Source organism: Elaeis guineensis, unplaced genomic scaffold (genome assembly GCF_000442705.2).
Source record: "Elaeis guineensis isolate ETL-2024a unplaced genomic scaffold, EG11 Super_Scaffold_1000061, whole genome shotgun sequence".
Taxonomy (NCBI): Eukaryota; Viridiplantae; Streptophyta; class Magnoliopsida; order Arecales; family Arecaceae; genus Elaeis; species Elaeis guineensis.
In genome coordinates, this window is record NW_027332426.1 from 2,442,643 (window position 1) to 2,464,948 (window position 22,306).

The 22,306-nt window shown below is 36.6% G+C and overlaps 1 protein-coding gene and 1 long non-coding RNA gene across 7 annotated transcripts in view; both read right to left on the bottom strand.

Moving 5' to 3' along the window:
• Positions 1 to 22,306, bottom strand: part of LOC105035311 (ribonuclease J) — a 114,360-nt gene that overhangs the window by 35,483 nt on the left and 56,571 nt on the right. The gene's annotated exons all lie outside the window — the stretch shown is intronic.
• Positions 5,701 to 7,656, bottom strand: LOC140854551 (uncharacterized). The gene is made up of 3 exons (XR_012137764.1): positions 7,573 to 7,656; positions 7,415 to 7,490; positions 5,701 to 7,322 (listed from the first exon to the last, which is right to left on the bottom strand). It is a non-coding gene; the product is annotated as an uncharacterized lncRNA (long non-coding RNA).

The following is a 22,306-nucleotide window of genomic DNA, read 5'->3' on the forward strand; positions in this document are numbered from 1 at the left end:
CTCCCTTTCCTAACGAATCTGGATAGTCTAGGTCTATCCCTGTTAGTCGCACAGAAATGTGTCACAAGTAGCACCTCATCCGAGACCGAATCCCACGGACATTAAGACTCGAGAATCCATTTCGAGGATATCTCAATCGGCCAGTTCTTCAAATACAGAGTGTCACTATTGCCATGGAAAGGGTCATATAGCTGCTAGACATCCATGCCATACTCTGACCATAGAACCAGAATGTGAGGAAACGATACCTGAAAATGCATTAGAAGACTTTAATCCCCTAAAATCAGCTAATTCAGAGGAACAGAATGAGGAAGAATATGAGGATGCAGTAAATCATGTTAACATCATGCGATATATAGTCACCACTCCTGCAGACTCGGAAGCATGGAAACGTATTAGTATTTTTCATATATACGCCCATGTGGGGGGTAAGGTCTATAAACTTATCATTAATGATGGAAGTTCTATGAATGTTGTATCTAAATCTGCGTTCATCAACTAAAACTAAAACCTCAACCCCATCCTCACCCTTATCGAGTTGCTTGGGTAGATAAAACATCTCTTCCTATTAATGAATGCTGCCTAATGTCGATTCAGATGGAAGCTTATTCTGCTGACATTATGTGTGATGTGTTACCTATGGAGGTAGCTAGTGTCTTGTTAGGTCGACCTTGGATTTATGATGTAGATGTTCATAATTTTGGTAGAGAAAATACCTAAGTTTTTACACACAATGGTAAGAAAATTAAGTTAAATCCGCCAAACCTAGTGTGTCCCAAACTTTAAAAAAAGATAAGAATTCTTCTCAACTTCTCGATCAAAAAAACTGTCACATTTTAACTCATAGGGAATTTGAATAAGAGAGTTCGAAATCTAGAATTGTGTTGGTGGTCATTCCTAAGGGTGAAATTCGGTTTACCTCAAACTTCCAAAATAATCCACCTCCTGAGATAGAAATGTTATTAGAAGAATTTAAGGATGTGACCTCAGAAGATATACCAAATGGCCTTCCTCCCTTACGAGATATTCAACATGCTATTGATTTAGTTCTGGGGTCCTTGATACCTAATCTTCCACACTATAGGTTGAAACCCGAAGGAGCGTGAAGAAATGAGAAGGCAAATAGATGGCTTGTTGCAAAAAGATCACATTCGACCTAGCCTTAGTCCTTGTGTTGTACCAACCCTTTTAAAACCAAAGAAAGATGGTACATAGAGGATGTGTATAGATAGTAGGGCTATCATAGGATCACTGTCAAGTATAGGTTTTCCATTCCTAAGCTTGAGAACATACTTGACCAATTAGCTGGCTCTATAATATATTTCTAAATTTGATTTGCATAGTGGGTATCATCAAATTAGAATCCGACCTAGGATGAGTGGAAAAACTACCTTTAAAACCCAGGATGGCCTTTATGAATGGTTAGTTATGCCATTTGGGTTATCCAATGCTCCTAGTACATTCATGCGATTTATGATGGAATTGTTGAGACCCTTCATTGGTAAATTCTTAATCGTATATTTTGATGATATCCTAATCTATGATAGTTCTAGAAAAGAGCACCTACGTCATCTTAGAGAGGTCTTTCTTACTCTTAGATCCGCCAGGTTGCATATTAATCTTAAAGTGTTCATTCCTTCAAGATCAAGTACTATTTTTGGGATATGTTGTATCTTCCCAGAGTATCATGGCTGACCCTGAGAAGGTGCAAGCCATTAAAGAATGGCTAGAACCAACATCCCTTTCTGAGATTCATATCTTTCATGGTCTAGCCTCTTTCTATAGGCACTTTATTAGGGAATTTAGTACCATCATGGCCCCCATCACAAATTGTAATGAAGAAAGGGGAGTTTCACTGGTCAGCTGCCACTGCCAAAGCTTTTAATGAAATAAAGCTTAGGATGACCGAAGCACCCTATTCTGATTCATCCTAACTTTTCAAAAGTTTTTTGAAGTAGCCTGTGATGCATCGGGCATTGGAATTGGAGTTCTTAGTCCGGAGGGTCATCCGATAGCCTATTTTAGCAAAAAACTTAATGACGCTAAGCAAAGATATTCTACATATGACAAAGAGTTCTATGCTGTAGTATAAGCTCTTAGATATTGGATGATATTACCTTTTATCCAAAGAGTTTGTCCTATATTCTAATCACTTGTCCCTTAAGCATATCCAATCTCAGAAAGAAACTTAATGCTAGATATGTCAAGTGAGTAGAGTTTCTCCAGGATTATACCTTTGTTCTCAAACACCAAGCTGGTGTTGAGAATAAGACTGCTGACGTGCTAAGTAGGGTAATTACTGTCCTCCATCCATGAATGCTGAGATAGTGGATTTTGAGCAAATAAAAAACAACTATCAGCATTGTCCTAATTTTGCTAACATCTATCAAGAGGTTAGTCAAGGAAACCGTCAAGAATATGTTGACTTTGTGATCAGAGATGGTTACCTATTTAAAAGCTGTCATCTTTGTATACCTCGAACATCTCTATGGAATTTTCTTATTTGGGCTTAATAAGGCTAATAACTATGGTTGAAGATAGATTTTATTGGCCATCTCTTAAAAAGGACGTGGCTAGAATCCTCGCTCAATGTCGCACATGTCAATTAGCTAAGGCTCGAGAGCAAAACACTGACTTATATACTCCTTACCGATTCCTCATTCCCCATGGAAAGACCTTAGTATGGATTTTATTCTTGGATTACCCAGTACTGCTAGGTGACACGATTCAATCCTAATTATTATTGATAGATTTTCCAAAATGGCACACTTTATTCCTTGTCAAAAGACTTCTCATGCCACTTCTGTTGCTAAAGTTATTTTTTAGGAAAGTTGTCGGACTTCACGGGTTATCCTCTTCTATAGTGTTTGACCGTGATGTCAAATTTGTGAGTTATTTTTGGAACTCTTTGGAAATTGTTTGGGACTACTTTAAAATTTTCCTCAGTTTTTCATCCCCAAATGGACGGTCAAACAGAGGTTGTGAACCAAAATCTTGGTAATTTACTTAGGTATCTAGTTGGTGATAAACTTGGAACGTGGGATTTCTCATTGACTACAGCAAAATTTGCTTATAATAACTCAGTAAATCGGTCTACTGGCAAGAGTCCTTTTGAAATTATTTATAGCTTTAATCCCCGTCAACTCATTGACCTTTCTCTTACCCATGAATACCGCATTTCTGAATCTGCCACTTTCTTTTGCTAAACACATTCATGACATTCACACTGATATTAGGCAAACGATTGCTATGAGTACTGAAAAATATAAACTTGCTGCTGATGCTCATCGTAGAAATGTGGAGTTTAACGAGGGTGACTATGTGATGCTTCGTATTCATCCCGAATGCTATCCTCGACATTCATTCAAAAAGTTGCACGCTCGAGCCACTGGCCCATTTCATATCCTTATAAATTTGAGCCTAATGCTTATTATGTAGAATAACCCTCTAATTTGAACTTTAGTCCAATTTTTTATGTTGAGGACTTGCTACCTTATCGAGGCACATTCGAGCCTCCTACTATGCATGCAGGTAATGGCAAGGATTGCACTCCGTCCCCTTCAGTGCCAGTTCCAATTCTTCCATCACTTCCATCGTCTTCAACAGATCGAATTGAACGCATTATCACAGATGAGATTGTTTCTTCTGCTGATGGAGGATGCCAATGATTTTTGATCAAATGGCAAGATCGTCCAGACTCATTTGCTACTTGAATTCTCGAAGAAGAGCTACGTCAAATTGATCCGGACATCTTAGAAGATTATTTCAATTCCTCGCAAGAGCCGAGTTCTTTCCGACCAGGAGGGAATGATGGGAATTAAGGAACCGCATCCAAGTTCGAATTCCAAGTCTATCGACGAAGATGGCGCAGATCAACAACTTGAAACCGACATGTGGATTTGAGGATTTTTATTTATTTTCGAAATTATTTTAGTCTTTGAGTTTATCATGTTTCTTTTAGATAAGTCCCTAGATTTGAAATTAAGAGTTATTATCTTTTCTAAGTTTGAAATTAAACTGGTTATCTAGATTTGAAATTAACTATTTTTTTTTATAGAGTTATTATCTATGAATATATTCAGTCCATAAAAGCCCACAATGCTTTGGGAATTGCAGACTTGATTGATTGATTAAATTAAATTCTAGAATCCAGAGTTTGGTTTTCCTTTTCAATCTTCTTTGTTTTTTCGTTTCAGAGTGCCACATCACGTTTCCTTCAGTTAAAGACCTAGGTACGATTTGAATCATGATGATACAAGTCCTCATCAAGTTGCTAGGAGTGTCAATGGAGCATATAACAATCTAAAATGTCCAAATTCATGTACTGTGTCTCTATTTATTTAATATCTAGCAGAAACTTAGCCATTAGGTTAATTGGCTGGTAAGCTGGACCTTTAAGTTACTTGGCCACCAAGTATTTTACTTGGCATCAACTTTCTTGACCCACTTATTATTAGGTCCTGAATTTATTCTTTTTTTCTAATTTATTTGTTGCTTGGTCCTTAGATCAGATAAGGCTATATCCCATATATAAAGGTTAATGGTTATCAGAAAGACGGATACTCTTAAGCTGTATCTGAGTCTTCACCTGAGAAAGTAAATTTTACTATTTAACAAAGTTGGCTTGCAATCCCTCATCTCCCTCCCTCTCACCCTCTCTGGTCCCCTCCCTCTCTCTTCTTTTTCTTTTATTTCCTCCTTTTGCTTCCTCAGCTCATCTTCCATTTACCATGCAGACATCTGTATTGCTGCCTGAAATTCAAATTTGGGTGAATATTTAACTTTCAGCCTTAAACTTAAAATCCTAAGAACCTTTTCTAACATCACATCTTATCCTCCAAACCCTAGAGCACCACTAGAAAACTTGCATACATCCATTAATGATTATCGTCCCTTTCGTTTTTCCAGAATTTGACAGCAAGCACTAAAAGTGAAACCTTAAATTTTATAGCAATGAGGTCCACTATGCATAAGCAGCCACTCTCAAGAAGTTCTGCATGACACTTATTAGAAACTAGCGGAAAAGGCATCAGTCAATACAGATAAGGAAACTTGATAGTGGAATGTGATAAAAAATAAAAATCAAAGAACCTTTTGTTTTTATGCTAGAATGTTGACCATGGAGGTTGTTTTCTCGTAAGGAGATTAATAAAGAAATATAGATAAAAGAGATAAGATCTTCGTATAGATTTTATTGATTTAGCGAAAGTATACGATAGAATTCTTAAAAAAGTCTTATGGTGGGTGTTAGAAAAGATGTCTCTATTAGTTATATTAATGATTGATTTTGATGATTTTTTAGTATTTGCAATAATCTTATTCTATGATTTAATTGTCTTTGATGGATTGATCATTATGAACTTTTTAATTTTATGTATCATCTTTAATTCTTATAAGCATAAGCTTTACTTTAACTTCAGCATGCTCTCTTAACTCCTCGTATCATGTTTGAGAAATCAAAGTTAAAACAAGTTTAACTGCATAAGTAATTGTTTGTATAAATTTTATCAATTAATTTTTGACATCCTCATAAGATATCTAATCATTGAAGTTCCTTAAAAATTGCTTAGCTCAAAGAACTTCAAGATAAAACACTCAATCAAGATTCGCTATACCGGTACCGATTGGCATGCCGGTGCCGGACTGGTACGGTACCGGTACCGTACCATACCGACACACGGTACACCCCGACGTACCGGTACACAATTTTTTTCGATTTTTATTTTTTTTTTTTGATTTTTAAAGTTAATAATTGATAAATACAACCTCAATATGGCATTATATTGCATATTATTGACATATTTGGATTCAATTTGGAGTTAGGTTGCGGTACAAAGATTCTTGATCCAAAATTTCAAACATATATTTATTTACATTATATTTCAACTATGTCATCTTAAAACTAAAAAAAATATATATAAAATACGCATTAAAATGTATCTAAATATTTAAGTACAAAGCCAAATAACTGATATACGAATCTTAAGATGTACTCTGTATTTAATTTCTTATCGAGTGACTGTGACGCTCGTAGATATCTGAATCATCAACATAGTCTGAAGGGACATTAGTCCAACCCTCTAGCCAAGCTGCACCGTACTCTCGAATATTCATCATCCCATAAAGCATCCTCTCTGAATTGTAAGACATCTCAGACCTCTCGCTAAAATTCTGACTCTGAGAAGTATTATTCGAGATGATGGTACGGTTGTGGAGGAGCCCATCCAAATATGCCAGTAGCAAAATCTGATCCTGGAGCTGCTCCAGACTGCATAGGGTAGTAACCACTAGAAGATGATACCTCGGATACACCATATGTATATGGATCATAAGGTGACTGTGGATAATAAGATCCATAATGCAAGGATGATCCAGATACATCCATGGACCCTACTCCACGTGCAAGATCGTCCGCAGTTGCATCATGTGCTGGACGACCTCTAGGAGCCCGTCGTCTATATGAAATCGACTCCCCACGATCTCTACCAACTCGTCCACCATGATTCCTATCCTGTGTGACATGCGTAAACTGAGACTCACCGGTGAATCGAATATCACTCTGTGGCTGTCTCATAAACGGTGGTCTCCTGTCCTCCAGTTCCTCCCTGATCATCAGATCCATGGCTACTACTACCAGTATCATCATCACTCTCCCTGGTGTCCGTATCTGAACTAGATCGCTCCTGTACTCTCGAGAGTGGTGCACGTGCAACTGTCTTTTTCTCCCCCCTTGTGCCCCTCTGACTGAGTTTCCTGTGATTGGGAGGATGGATGCCTTCTTGCTGGCTGCCGGGAGGAACGTCTATACATCTCTCGCTTGAATCTCTGGGAAGATGTATCAGATAGCGAGTCATGTGATGAATGAGTCCCTTGTGTCCCCTCAGACTGTGGCTGATCAGCTGGAACCCTATGTGAAATATTTTTTTCTGTCCATTGTCCTGGATCCACCCTGATCTCCCTTGCCACCACACTGGCTGGTCGTGGAGGAGATCCTGGCTCATCAAGCTCTGGCTCCTGCTGCTGACCTGCAAGCCATCCGATGATCGGATCGTCATCCTCGTCGGTATAATATCCAACGTCGGATCAGTGTACTTCAACTGAACTTCCTCCTGAATACATTTTAACCTCAACCTCAGATTGTAGTGAACATATACAAGATCGTCGAGGCATTTTTGTGTCAGATGATTTCTCTGTTTGCTGTGGATAAGGACGAAAGTGGATCAATTACGCTCACAGCCATTAGCAGAGACTGTCTGAGAAAGAATACGGACAGCCATGTCTCAAATTTTCTACTGACGTTCCAAAATGAATCCATCATTCAGCTACAAAAGTAAAATTATATATCAAATTTGATGATATTATTAAGCAAAATTACATATCAATCTACATTGCTCATTATTGATATGTAATTTACCTGGATTCATCTGCTTTTTACTTACAACAGCTGATGGGACTCCAAAACTGTCTGATCCCTCTCTAAACTGTTTCGTCTGAAATAAAATATATTTATTATTTATAAATATATCAGATCGAATTCAGTTGAATAATTACATCTGTTTTAAACTAGCATACCTCTTGCAGACAACGACGCGATTTCTGGATCGGACACCATCTTATATATGACATTGCGAATAGCAGCAAGAAGCTCGCTATCCATATCTATCTCCGAATAGTATACTGAAATCTCGGATTCAAGTAATAAGCTGTAAATAAATTTCAAGACTAATTAAGCACAATTTTATTTTCATGCTTCGAAAAAATATTTTAAAACATTCTTGAATCCAAACTTACCAGCTAGATGTAAATCTCTGCCCATCTGATAGTCCCAACGGCGCTCAATAATGTTAATGAATTCTTGAGCATGCTGGGGATCATTCTCACTGATCTGTTTCTTTGTCCTCTCAATCATGTAATATAGGAAGCCCATCTGGGGTATCTCTCGCTGTCCACAGTGCGAAGCACCTCATATAAAGGCTTGATAGCCTTCACTATCTTCTCAGTCTGCTGCCAAAATGACTGACTCGTCACCAAGTTCTCCACATGACTTCCATCAGTGCCGACCCTCGCATATCTGCTCTCCTGCCACTCGGCACTGACAAACATCTGACGTAGGGTTGTTTTCTTCTGAAGAAGACTATCAAGTGCTATATAGTTGGTAGCAAACCGTGTGATACCCAGTCGTAAGATCTCCCCCTAGTATACGTCCGCATCAATGAAAGAACCCATGTATGGTTGTAGATGAATCTAGTAATGATCTGGGCAATCTCCACTACCTGCTGCACCCTGCGAATCTTTCCGATATCCATCAATATAAGATCAATGCAATGTGCAGCACATGGGATCAGTATATCTGCGGTCGCTACTCCATCAGCAACTCTCCGGCAGCCTTATATTGTGGTCCGTTATCTGTGATGACCTGCACGACATGCTGCTCACCCACTGAATCAATCACCTCCTCCATCAGACCAAGGATATATGTGGCATCGTGCATCTTATCTGAAGCATCGATTGATTTGTAAAAAAATATTTTTCCATCACAGTATGTCAAAAAATTAATGATGCTCCGCCTAGTAGGACCTGTCCAACCATCACACATCACTGTCAAATCGTATGTAGGCCATTTATTTTTGTAAGCAATCCATCTCTGCAGATCCTCCTTATTGCTGTCAAGAAGCTGACCATAGATGTCCTTAGGTCCTGAAGGATCTACACCCTGGCCGGCAGTCTCTATGGCTGAAATAGCAGATCGGTAGTAAGGATTGGCTGCTGCATTTGCTGAAATATGGCTGAAATGAAACCATGATCCAATAGCTCACCACATATCCTTCTTATTTTTTTCAACATACTGTCAATTCTCTGCTGCTTTGAATCCTTGCTGGACAAAGCATGTGGATCCAAATCCTGAATGCTGGCTCCTGCTGGAATATCTCTGGAGGACCTCCTACTGCCAAAAGCTCCCAACAAAGAAGACATATTGCGTCTGCTCCCTCTACCACCAGGCTCTCTGACTGAGGTAGTCCTGAACTCGAATTCTCCCCTACCAGTCGCTGATCCAGATCCTGATTCGTAGCATGATGGTCCGAATCGATCTCTGTATCGGGCCATCTCCTCCTGCTGGTACTGATCCGCCAAGCTCGCATGAATGGCAACCTCAATCTGTGCCTCATCATCTGGAGCAGAAGCCTTCTCTGACTCTCTAGAGTGATAAGGTGGCTCTGCAGCTCGACGGTATACTTCGATCTTTTTCTGCTTTGCCCTTTCCTTCGTTGCTTTCGAATCAGCAAAGTACTTTTTCATCAATTGTCGGACCTCTTGCAGACATTTCCGACACATCGACACATCAGGATAACCACCAGCTAGATGCTGCTTCAACCTAGTCACTCCTCCCTTGAACTCTATATTGCACCATTTGCATCTTCAATGATGCCGAGCCGAGAGCATCTCGCCATGATCCCAACCGATGTCACGCTCTTGACTTTCTTCTTACTCATTTCTGTAGATATAACAAAATACTAATTATTTTGAATTACCTGTAATATAACACTAATTACATATATTTTTTATTTGATAATATTTTTTACTATTTAAATATTTACAAAAAAATTTCAAAAAAATCTCAAGTTAGATTCAAATATTTCAATTATTTTGAATCATTCTAAATATTATTCTCAATTTCAAAACTAACACTGATTTTTTATTTTTTTATTTTTTAATAATTTTTATATAAATAAATATATACTATAAAATAGCTGATTAATTAAAGTGAACGTTCGTATGCTTTAAATTTTTTTCTTATAAATATATGCAAGTATAACAAACAACGATAGTTTAACGATAATTAAAATAATTATATATAATTTTAAAATAATTTTAATAATTATTTTAAAACTTATAAATTCAAAATAAATATGTTATGTGCTTCAAATAATATTTTTAAATTAACTAAAATATAACACTATTTTTATATATTTTTTATTTTATAATTAAATTTTTAAATTTAAATAATTAAAAAAATATTTTTTTAATTTCAAATATTTGAAAAAATTTAGAAATTAGATTTAAGTAGTTTGAATCATTCTAAACATGATTTCCAAACTCTAATTTTTTTCGTAAAATTTAAATTTTTTTAATTTTTAAATAAATAAATATTTAAAAATATTTAAAAAATATATAATTAACAAAAATTAACAATTTTGGTGTCATCGTGTAGATCTTCCAAAGATCTATCACATATAATTAAATCATCCCAAAATCACAAGATTTTGGCATGATTTTCTCTTATTTTCATTCTCTCTTCTTATCCTATTTTTTACAACAAAAATTAAAAAAAAATATTTACTAAAAAAATAACACATTATCTTACCTCCGGCCAAAGATCAGCCTCTCCTCGAACCACTCCTGCAATTTGACGAAATTTTTTCTTTTTTTCTAATTATTCGAAGGTCTCAACGGTTTCGTTGAGACCTTCGGACCCTCGGGAGTTCTCTGAGACATCTCAGAGAACTCCAAAGCAGGTAAGGCTTTTTATGCCTCCCCCTCCCCCCTCGTCACTTTTGGCACATGGGGTGTCGGTACGGTTCGGTTCACACCGAACCAGACCGAACCGGACCATACCGTCCGATTTTGGACGGTATGGAAGCGAACCGGACCGAACCACTCGATTCGGTACCGATTCGGGCTGTTCTCGAAAAAAAGGTCCGAACCGAACCGTTTGAGCGCCGGTCCGACTCGGTACGCCCCGTACCGGGCGGTTCGGCCCGGTACGGCGAACACTGCACTTAATCATAAAAAATCATATGCTTGATGTTTTTGATTTGCATCACATTTTAGGTTGATCTTTTAGGATTTGAAAATCCTCTAGGTTCATCTGATTTGATTGATAATTAAACCCCCCCAATTGATTAATTCTTGATCCCCCAAATTGATTTAAATATCTTTCTTGATCATTATTTTGATTGCCCATTGATCTCTATTCAATTTGTATAAGTTTTCCTTGATTTGAAACTCCTTGAACTGTTTTCTGCTGTGAGTAGTAGACTCTTGGATCTAGGGAGTCGACTCATGATTTTCAGAAGAAAAAATAATTCTATGAGCCGACTCCCAATGTTACTAGAGTCAACCTCTCTTCAAGAGCCGACTCTTAATTTAGCAGCAGTCGACCCTTATGTCTGAGATAGATTTCTTAACTGAAAATGTCCTAAGGCTCTATCATTCCGTTTTCAATTTTCTCGAGCCATAATCCCTTTCAAACCCCTCTCCCACCAAAATTGAACCTCCCATCTCCATTTCCATCCTATTCTTGTGGTCCTTGTTCACCAATGGTACCACGGAAGCAATTCGCCCAAAGGAAGAGTAAGTTCCGTACAGAAATTCAAGAATTTAGAGCTACTCCAACTAATTATCCCATGCAAGAAAAAAGGACCAAGCTTCTAAATAATTTTGAGCAAAAAAATAGACTTTGAGATTGTGACACAAGGAATTGTAATTGCTCAGAAAATTAAGAGGATGAGTTGGAAGTCTAATTTTCAAAGTGAAAGACGTGCAAGTTGAGATGGACATTGATAGCATTGGGCACACACTACATATACAGACCAATGGGAGCACTTCAGATCATCTCGAGCAACGACACATTAGATTGAGATTTATATTGGATCAAGATGATGTTGAGGATATCGAAGATATTAATGCCAGCACTCATGCTACAGTAGATGATGATGGCTCCTACAGCAAAATCCATTGTAGTAGATATCAGAACTAAGGAGCCAACAGAGCAGCATAAGAAACCGCTTCTCCACAAACCAATCGTCCAGAGAACTCAAATCGATTATTTGGCATACTGGATGAGGTGCACTTATCGAGAGGATTTCCATCAAGATCGTCTCTTCTGTTTGTGCACGGATTCAAAGATATCCATCAGAAGCACAGCATGCAAGAAAAGAACTGATGGACACTCTAGCACTAGCTAGAGAGGAGTCCGCCAGGTTGATTTAAACTTTCACTGCTGCGTGAAATGTTCGGGGATAATCATCTGAAGACATAAGACCACCCTCTCCTTTTATCTAGCCTGGACCTTCATGTTAGGATTACCCTAACCTATCCTTACTAAAAATTCGAAGACTCATTTTTTAGATCTTTAGTGACCCTAGCAATCCATCTTTTGATAGATATAGCTCTCATACATCGTATATGTTTTCATCATTTTATGTAATCATAGCTTGCAAATCAATGAAATGTGATTTTTTATGAAAATACAATGTGCTTAATGTTTACACTTATTTGATTGAATATGTGTTTTATGTGTAAAATAGAGGAGAAATGATTGCTTGCTTAAATTAAATAATTGTGCTTATTTGCTTAATTGAATATTTGTCCTGGTTATAAAACTAAGGAAGAGAAAAATGTGTTCTTGCAATGCTTGCTTTTAATTAAATGAATGTGCATTCTTTGAAAAAAAAAGGGGAGAATTAAGAAAATTAAATCTTCTAGCATTTACCATTAAAAACAAGGAGAGAAATCAAAATTAAAAGGAGATGATTTTTAAACTTAATAAGAGAAATTTTACTTTATTTAATGAGTCATAAAAAATTATTTGAGCATTCATGTGGTTTTATTCATTTGATTGTATTCGCATGTTTTGATCATATCATCATTCTTTTTGACAATTGATTGGTATCAAGAAATTATTTTTGATCTTAAAAGAAAATTTATTGATGAACATTCATATTTTGTTCCGGTTGATTGATATCGAAAAATGAATTTGAAACATGCTCTTCCAGAATCTTTTAAAATTGATATCAAACAAAATATTTTTCAAGAAAGCTATTATTTATCCTTAAAGCTAAGTATTTAAAGAGAATTTTAGTTTTAATCAATTGGTATCAAACAGCTTACTATTTATCTTGTATTTTTATTGATTTATCATTTGACAAAAAGAAAAGAATGCCTGTCTCAAATCTGATTTTGTACTGTTATATTTTTAATATGATGTTGTTTAAAACAAATTAAAAAAATTTCATACCTTTTCTGAACTAAACTGCTTGATATTTCTTAAAAAAAGGAAGAGATGATCCTTTCGAAGAATAACTGAAGATCTTTTTATGATTTGCTTTGCATATTCTATTAGTGTCGAGCTGAATTTGTAAAATATTTTACTCAAATTGATTATTGTCGAGAAATGAATTTGATAAATGTTCTTTCTAAATCTTTAATTGGTATCAAGAAAACTTTCAAGCAAGCTATTATTTGGTTTGATTTGCAAAATAATTGGTACAAAAAATATTACTTTTGCAACTGGTATCAAACAACCCAAGAATGTTGTCTTTAATATATTTTGCTTTGATACCATATTTTGCACTGATTTTGCTCTGATACATTCATAATAACTTCTCTGAATTTAATTGATTAATACCCATTAAAAAAAAAAAAGATAAGTTTTCTAAATATTTCATATGCTTGGCTTTGATACTCAAATTTTTTTGTTCTGAAAAGCTCTATCCTTCTTGAATCCTTAAAGCTCAAAGTCTATTTGTAATTGAATTTGAGAATCCGTTTAATGCATCAACTTTATTCGAAAAAAGAAAGATATATTTTTTAAATCTATATTGATCAAAAGAAGAAAAATAATTTTTTTTTGGATAGTTGCTATTTGGATTGAATCTCAAAATATTTGGTATCAAGAAGAATTAAATTGGTTATTTTCTGTTTTCAATTGATTGTTTTTCAAAGATACAAACTCAAACTTCTTTTAATTGGTATCCAGCAGAATTTCTTAAGAATATTATCACAATTGGTATCATAATTTTCATAGTTTATTTTTACCTTAAACTCTATTGCTTCATCTTTAGCAAAAGAAATGAATGTTTAGTCTCAAATATGTTTTGCATTGATATATTCTTAATATGATATCATTTAAGATAAATTTAAAAAATGTACATCTTTTTCTGAACATAAATTGATTGATACCTCTTAAAGAAAAAAAAAATAATTTCTGCAAATTTAAACATGTTTTATGATTTGCTTTGAATCATCCATTCAAATCCATAGTTCTAAAAATCTCTATTATTGTTGGATCTTTAAAGCTGAAAGTAATTTTGTAACTAAATTTGAGAATTTATTTGATACAAAAAAGGGGAGATGCATGTTAAATCTACACTATTAAAGAGAGGAAAAGTGCTTTTGAATCTATATTGTTCAAAAATAAGAGAAGAAATTTGATCCGAATTTGCTACAATCTTTCAAAAAGAGGGAGAACCTACAAAAAGGAAGAAATTCTAAAATCTGAATTTGAAAGTTAAATCCAAGTTAAATTTGAAAGGGAGAAACTTAAATCAAATTCTAAAAATTTAATGTGTATCTGAAATTGGAAGTTGATTTTGATGATATTTTCTGAATCCTTCCCTTGTGCTTTTTGTTACTGTCAAAAAGGGAAAGAGTTATGTTTTTGAATATATGCTTATATACTTCTTTGTTTAAATTGAGTATATTGGAGAAGTTATGTTGGGATCGTCATTTGTTTGCTTGAAAAAATCATATGAATGAGTGTATGTTGAATATAATTTTGATTATTGAATTGAAACATTCATGAAGTATAAGCTTAAAGTGTTTAATTATTCATTTCATGATTCATGTTAGTAAATTAACTGAAATACATTATGCTTTTTATGCATATACTCAAAGTTTTGTCATCGTCAAAAAGGGAGAGATTGTTAATCCTATGATTCATTTTGATGATTACAAAATGCTGAATAACTATGGTACTATGTATTTCAAGAGTGAATGTAGGATTTCTAAAATATTCTCAATGAAGAAAACATCTTAGAAGAAATCCTCTCAAGTTGCCAAACCAAAGCACTTCAAAGAATAGATTTTCACAGATTGGCTAACAGCCAACTTCTAAAGAAGAAAAGTCGACTCTGACACGTTGGAAGAAAACTGGCACAAGCTCGAGTCGACTCGTGAACAGTACGAACTCTCTCAAAGAAAATAGAATACTGCATTTTTAGGATCCTTGCAAGATCCGACTCATGGGCAACTCAAGCCGACTCGTGAAGACTGAGTCGACTCATGACACAAGACTACACTAACAACTAGTTTTTCTACAATTTTCCAACAGCTAGTTTTCGCTTCTAACGACTATTTCAATCCTTCCAATGGCCAAAACTCACTCTCTAGCCACTTTCAAGTCTATTAAAAGCTAAAGAATCATTTGGAAAGTAAGATTAAGAGAGATTAAAGAGAAAAACTTTCAAATGAGTGACGATCATTGAACATCCTCGAAAAAAAGAAAAAAGAGATCAAATGCACAGATTTGAGAGCTTTGGAAGAGTGATCATCACCAACTTTTTCTACATCCTTTCAAGCATCATTCAAGAGAAGTTAGAGCATCTTTTGTGCAATTTATCAGCAACTCCTTCGAATTTAAAAGAGTTCATCTTTTCTATTTTTCATTTGTGCTGAAATTTTCTGCATCTTGTATTTTTGTTTTCTTTTTAAGTTTCTTTGGAGGAAAAAAACTTGAGATTAAGACCCATCCAAGCCCAAAAGTGGATATTGTAGGTTTTGGTGAGCCTGTAAAACCAACTGGATTGATGGTGAAACCGGAAAATAATCGGTGTATAAATTGTAGTTGGTGATTTCGAAAATCCAACTGAGTTTGTTTGTGATCTCGGATAAAACAAACACACTGTAATCAAAAAGATTATAGTGGAATTCCAAAAGACCTCTTGAAGAGTGGACATAGGTATGGGATTGCACCGAACCACTATAAATTTGATCATATTATGTTGTGCCTTCTTGTGCTTGCTTGACTAATTTTTATTTCTTACTTAACATTATCTTAATTCTTGCTTAGCATTATCTTAATTCTTGCATAGCTTATTTTATCTCTTATTTTCATTGTTGCACATTGCTTTCACTTTACAATCACATAAGTTAATTGAAGCATATTATTGCTTAGATTTCAGAATTTAATAAAAAATTTTAAAAAATCCAATTCACCCCCCCTCTTGAGTTGCTACCTTTTTGGGCAACAAGGTGAGAGTGAGAGACACCACAAACATACTTTTCTTTCTTGCCCACAGCGAAACTTATGGGGGAAATAAATAAGCAAGTTAGCCAAATCCTTTGAAAATAAAAGATTTAAGTAGGGGAGTCTGCTTGACCAATTTTGAAGCAAGCAGCGATGAGGCTATCCCGATCCTAATTTATTACATCTAGCCAAGATTGAATGAGATTGTGACTTTATGGAAATGTTACTTCAAATATTCTTATCAAATGGAAGGAGATTGGTAAACTTTTTTTGATAGAAGGTGCCTCGGTGGGTCAAGATGCATGCTAGAATTCCCCATAATAATCTTCTCAATCTCCTAATTGAAGAAAAACTAAGACTAGTAGTTTTAAACATGGCCATAGGATATGTTGTTTTCTTTTTTCTTTCTTTTTTTCTTGGGGGGGGGGGGTGTTCTTTTTTGTAGGGGAAGGGGGAGAGGGGGGGGCCGACCCTGCCACCACAACCATAAGAAAAGGCATTTAAATGTCAAGATGCAAAACTACAAGAAGAGAGATTAGTCTTCAATGTTACTAGAGGATTAGACTCAATAATCTAGTGTTCATTATGATTTACAGTGGTTGTGATGATGCTGTCCTTAACATTCTTGGACATGAGAACATATTAGCTTACAAGAACGAATGGCAACGGTAGGGTACCCACAAAATTTGGCCTACTTGTACCCTAACCATTTAAAATTCTACTACCTGAATTCATTCCAAACCCAATTAAAAATTTGCCCAAAAATCCCAAACCCGTCCTGTAACATCCAGCCCATTGGGCCTTAAACCCAGCCCAAAAAAAAAATGAAGAAAACTCCCGCAGGGAGTCTTCTTCTCCCGACCGGCTCCTAATCGGAGTCAGAAACCTCATCGGAGAGGAGTCAAACTCCTCTCCTCCGGTTCTATTTAAAGGGGAGACCCTTCTCCCTTCTTCCTACCAAAGAATCCTGGAGCGAAACGGCGAAGATCGCCGGAAATCGCTCGCAGAAACCGTCACTGTGCCCGCCGCAATTCCTCGCCGGAGAGGTCGTCGGATCTCGAGGTAAGCATGTGGTTCTCTTCCTCTTCTCTCCCTTCCCGTGCCGGTGTGCACGCTCGTCGGTGATCGGAGTCGCCGGATTTTGTCGTGGGAGAGGTTTCGATTTTTTTTGATTTTCGAACGTCGGTGGTCGCCGCCGGTCACCGATTTAGGACCCTTGGGATGGCGGTGCACTCTCCTCCGGCTACCAGCCATTCCTGTGCCGGCCGATCGCCAGTCGGCCAACCGTATGAGGGGACCATTCGGTCCCCTATTTCGTTTTTTTTCACCCAGGGAGGCCACGGGAAGTAGGAAGAAAAAAAAAGAAAAAGAAAAGGAAAAAAAGGAAAAAAAGAAAAAAAAGAAAAGAAAAAGAAAAGAAAAGAAATAAATAAATAATAAAATAAAAATGAGAGAGTTTCTCTCTCTTCTTTCAGTCTGAACACTTACTTTCTCTCTCTAGAATTGAACTTTCTCTCTCTACTTTCTCTCTCTAAATTTTCTCTCTAGATTATTTCTCTCTTGATGGATTTCTCTCTCCAAAGTTATCCTTCCAAGATTAGCGTAGTGAAAGGCTTCATTTTGATGATTTTTATCGAGTTTAGGGAAGAATCTGATTCTAAGTGAGGTTTTGATTTAAGATTTGTTTAGATTTAATTTTGAATTAAAATTAATGTAAAAATATAATTTTGGATAATAGGCACTGAAGAATCTCCTAGAAGTTAGTCGATCTATTCATTCAGTGCTCTGTGAAAGATAAGTAATAAATCATCTTCTCGAGATATTTCATATTTATTCTGAAAATAAATAATTATTCTCTGAAATTATGCATGATTTATGAAATTATGTTTTGAAAGAAAAGTACTTTTGAAATATTATGGTACGTCGATTATGCACATGTTCAGTAAAAAATTATGATATATTATGATACAAAAGTGTTTTGATACAGATCGGATTTATGCTCTCAGCCTAACTATGTTTCAGTGGGCCCCACCAATGGAGATTATACGTTGGTACTCAGTGGACCCTGCCAGTGGGGGTTGTGCACTGGTATTTAGTGGACCCTGCCAGTGGAGGTTGTGCATTGGTGTTTGTGGACCCTGCCGTGGGGGTTGTGCGCTGGTATTCAATGGACCCCGTCAATGGGGGTTAAACGTTTGTCATAGTCGAGGCTGTTGAGTTACGAGTGTTTTGAATCGAATCGAATTTATGATTATATTATATGTGAATATTTGAAAAGATTGGATTTGTATAAAATCAGCAAGAAATATATTTTTATGTTTATTTGCAGCATTGTTCTTGAAAATTATATAATATCTAAAATATCTAGTTGAGATATTTGTTACTTACTGGGCTGCTAGCTCATTACCTTTCTTTCTATTTTTCAGATTCAAATAATTAATTACGAGCGTGGGAAGAAATATTGGGACAGCTTTTAGAGGCAAGATTTAGCATTGTCAACTTCATTGAACTTAGATCTATTATTTTATTTTTAGTAAAATTTTATTGGATGTAAGATATTTGATTTAATTACTTGAATTAAAGTTGAATAATAATTATTTGAATTTATTCCGCTGTGATGCATTGATATCGTGATGAGATGCCTTGCATGCTTATGGAGAGAGTTCTTCATAAGTATGCGGCGGTTGCCGCGACCTCCTGCTCGCGATCTCGGGCCGGAGACGTGACACATCCCATCAAAAATGGTAAATTCGTCACATACTTGAACCCACCCAATTAATCTTTATTTGGATCAGATTATTCGGGTTGGATCAGGTAACCGACCCAAATTTTATTTAAAAAAAATAAAAAAGGGGGGGAAGGGGTGGGACAATATCAAGTAAAAATAATAAAATTAATTTGGCAAACAGTCTAAATATAAATAAGTTTTATAGCTCAGTAATAAAGGTAGAGGTTAGATGTTCTTGAGCTTTGGGGTTCAAGTACCTCACAATATATATGTTTTTATAAAAGTTCATAAAGAAATATATATTATATATAATCAGTTCAGGTAGCATACCCTAGGTGCAAATCTCAAACCCTAGCGATTTTAATTTTAAATCCAACCCCATTCCAAACACTATAGAGTTTTACTAAACGGGTCCTATTAGGATTTGAGATGGTCAAAAATCAGAAAAAACCTACCTGGCTCCCACCCCTACTTACAAGGTGTACTCATGAAGTTTGACAAAGCTTATAAGATAGCAATTCTTGCTGCTATGAATAAAACTTGGCATTTACTAGATTGTAATACACATAAGAACAACATGCACATTGATCTTCTAGCAATGGGAATTTAAATGCATGCTTCAAAAATCTTCTTCCATAATCACATTGAACTCATGTTATTGCTATTATATAGAATTGTTTCATTATGCCTACAATCTCCAACACTTTGTTGATTTGTTCACATCCTTTTAGGTTCAGCATTGCATTCTTCTCAACCTCTATGTCCATATTGCTAACCAAATATCATAACTAAATTGAGGAACAAACCACAGCATGGGCTCCAAGTTAACTTGCACAAGTTTTTCTCTTGAGTTCAATTTTATCGCTCAAACAATTCATCAGAAAACAGTATTTCCTGAACAACCATGCTAATAAGTTTCATATACATAATTTATTCTTCTCAAACAATACAACTCCACTAGACCCCTTCGCAACACCACAAAGGAAGATGATTCACCTCACCAACAAGATTTTAAATCCCGTGGGATAGGAGTGTCCCGGTTTTCTTCTAGAATGGGACGCCCCACGTCCCGCCCCGTCCCGGTTAGACATCCCATACATGCTTGGGATGGCCTTATATGTATATACATATAATTATTTTGAATTTATCTTGAAATTTTACTAATTTATTTATTGTTTAAATATATTTGAACTTCTAAGATAAGGCATAGATGAATATGATTTGTTCGATTTAAAAAAAATATATATAGGCTAAGAATCTTGGCCCAAGCAGCATCTGACCACGCATGAATAGATGAGTGTCGAGTAGAGTCATAGGCGTCGATCGGAGTAGCTGTGTGCGGCCTATGGGCATGATGCTCGAGTCGAGAGAAATCACAGACTCAGAATGTTTTGAGAGCTATCATGTGGATGCGATCGACGGACGAGATCAAATGGATCACATCGCGCAACACATGGGAGAAATCCATATCATGATTGCATGCACCAAGTGCAATTGGACTGCTTCAAATCCCACGATGGATAACAGGCCACACTACCCCTTGTAATTCACCAATTCCCAGTTGCATGCTATCCACCATGCACATGCTCCGAGACTTGCCCTACTTCACTTAGACCTGGTGCATGCACCAAGTGCAATTGGACCACGTCAACTCCCATGTTGGATAACATACCATGCTACCCCCTGTATTTCACCAATTTTCGATTGCACGCTATCCACTATGCATATGCTCTGAGATTTGCCCCGCTTCAGTTGGACCTGATGCATGTACTAGGTGCAATTGGACCGCATCAAATCCCACGATGGATAACACGCCATGCTACCCCTTGTATTTCACCAATTCCCGTTTGCGCGCCATCCACCATGCATATGCTCCTAGATTTGCCCTGGTTCACATGGACGTCGGGCACAAGATCGCGATCGAACGGATGGCATCTGGGATAAAACTTCGTATCAAAGTCCGAAGGCCCCGACCGAGATTCCTCTTTCCTTCCCCTCCGGTCCTCTCTCCTCCCTCCTACTCGGTTGGCTTGGCTCCTCGTCAGAAAATCCAACAGCCTCCTTCCTCTCTCCTCCCTTCCCCTTCTCAAGTTGCCTCCCTCCTAGCGTACCCTGCTCTCGAAAATTCAAAATCGAAAGGAGAAGATCGTGCTCCCTCCGACAACGATGCCGACGCGGATGCACCAGTGGAAAAAGAGGTTTGTATTCCCTGGACCCTTCTTCATTCTTCTCCGCTCCCGACGACGAATGGTCTGTCTGCATTTCAGCAAAAGAAAAAATAATTAGGGCACGATCGGGACAGCCGTGCTGGTGCACGATCCAATTAGGATGAAGATGAAATGGCCGAGACGAAGGCCGAAATTATGTTTCAGGGTCCCACACCCATCCCTAATGTCAGAATCTCAAAAGAACAGGACAGGATAGCCAGAATGATCCGCATCCCACCTGGACTTAAATCCTTGCTCATCAATCAATTAATCAGTTTCTGGAGAGGATTCGCAATAACCTTGTTATCTCCATGATCATGATCGGGCCACTGTGTTATCTTTTAAGAGGACTCTAATGCAACATTAAGCATCAAAATTTATAAAGTAAGCTCATTGCTCCAAAGTCAAAGTAAAATAACACAAAATCTAACAAGTTAACAATTAAAAGAGGATGGTAGTACTAATTAATAGAACTTTTAAAGAGATAGAAATGATTGCATAAAAAGCAAATCCAATTTTATGAATGCACGCTATACTGAAAATGACCACTGAAGGTTCTAATTAAGACGAGCGAGAAGTCCCTAACTGACTTTTTGCATAATAGTATATAACTACATGTCACTTTTATGATATAAGCTTCCTGTCCCATGACAGGTGTTGATAAAGCTCAGTTCCCCCAGATGAGGGATATCTTCCATGGGAGCAACCAAGATTTGATGACCTCGGAAAGGCTAGAAACACCAGAATTAACCAAAATTTAACTCGCAGGACAGGTCTTAACTGATTTTTCAAGGGACAAACCTCAAATATTAAGACAAGTTCACATAATTAACATGCCAATAAACAAATTCAGATAACAGCTTCTGCAATCAAGACAATGCACCCTGAGATATAGGTCAGAGTTTATGATAAAATCATTAAGAAATATTCAATTATCTAGTAATATTGCAATTACTATTACATCATCCTCAAGGCTCAATTACAATCTTAAGCGTCAGCATTGCCTGTTATGAAGTGCCACTTGATAAGAAACTTGTTTTATCTCTATTCACAGTTCAATCCTGGATAAATGGGTGATTAAGAATATGTCTTTTCGCCTACAAACGATTAAGGATTACAGATTTTATAATGCTCTTAGTTCTTCACCATATTTGTCCTTTAAAAAGAAATCTAACTTAAAGCTGCATACATAATCAAAACATCTGATGTATCCAAAACTAGGTTTCATTAACAGGAAAATCTACCGTAATCTAGAAGTTTTTACCCCTTGATGAGGAGGAGGAGAGTTTAGCAGCAGGAGACAGGTGCAGCAGGCTGTTGTAGGCATGCAGGATATGAGAATAG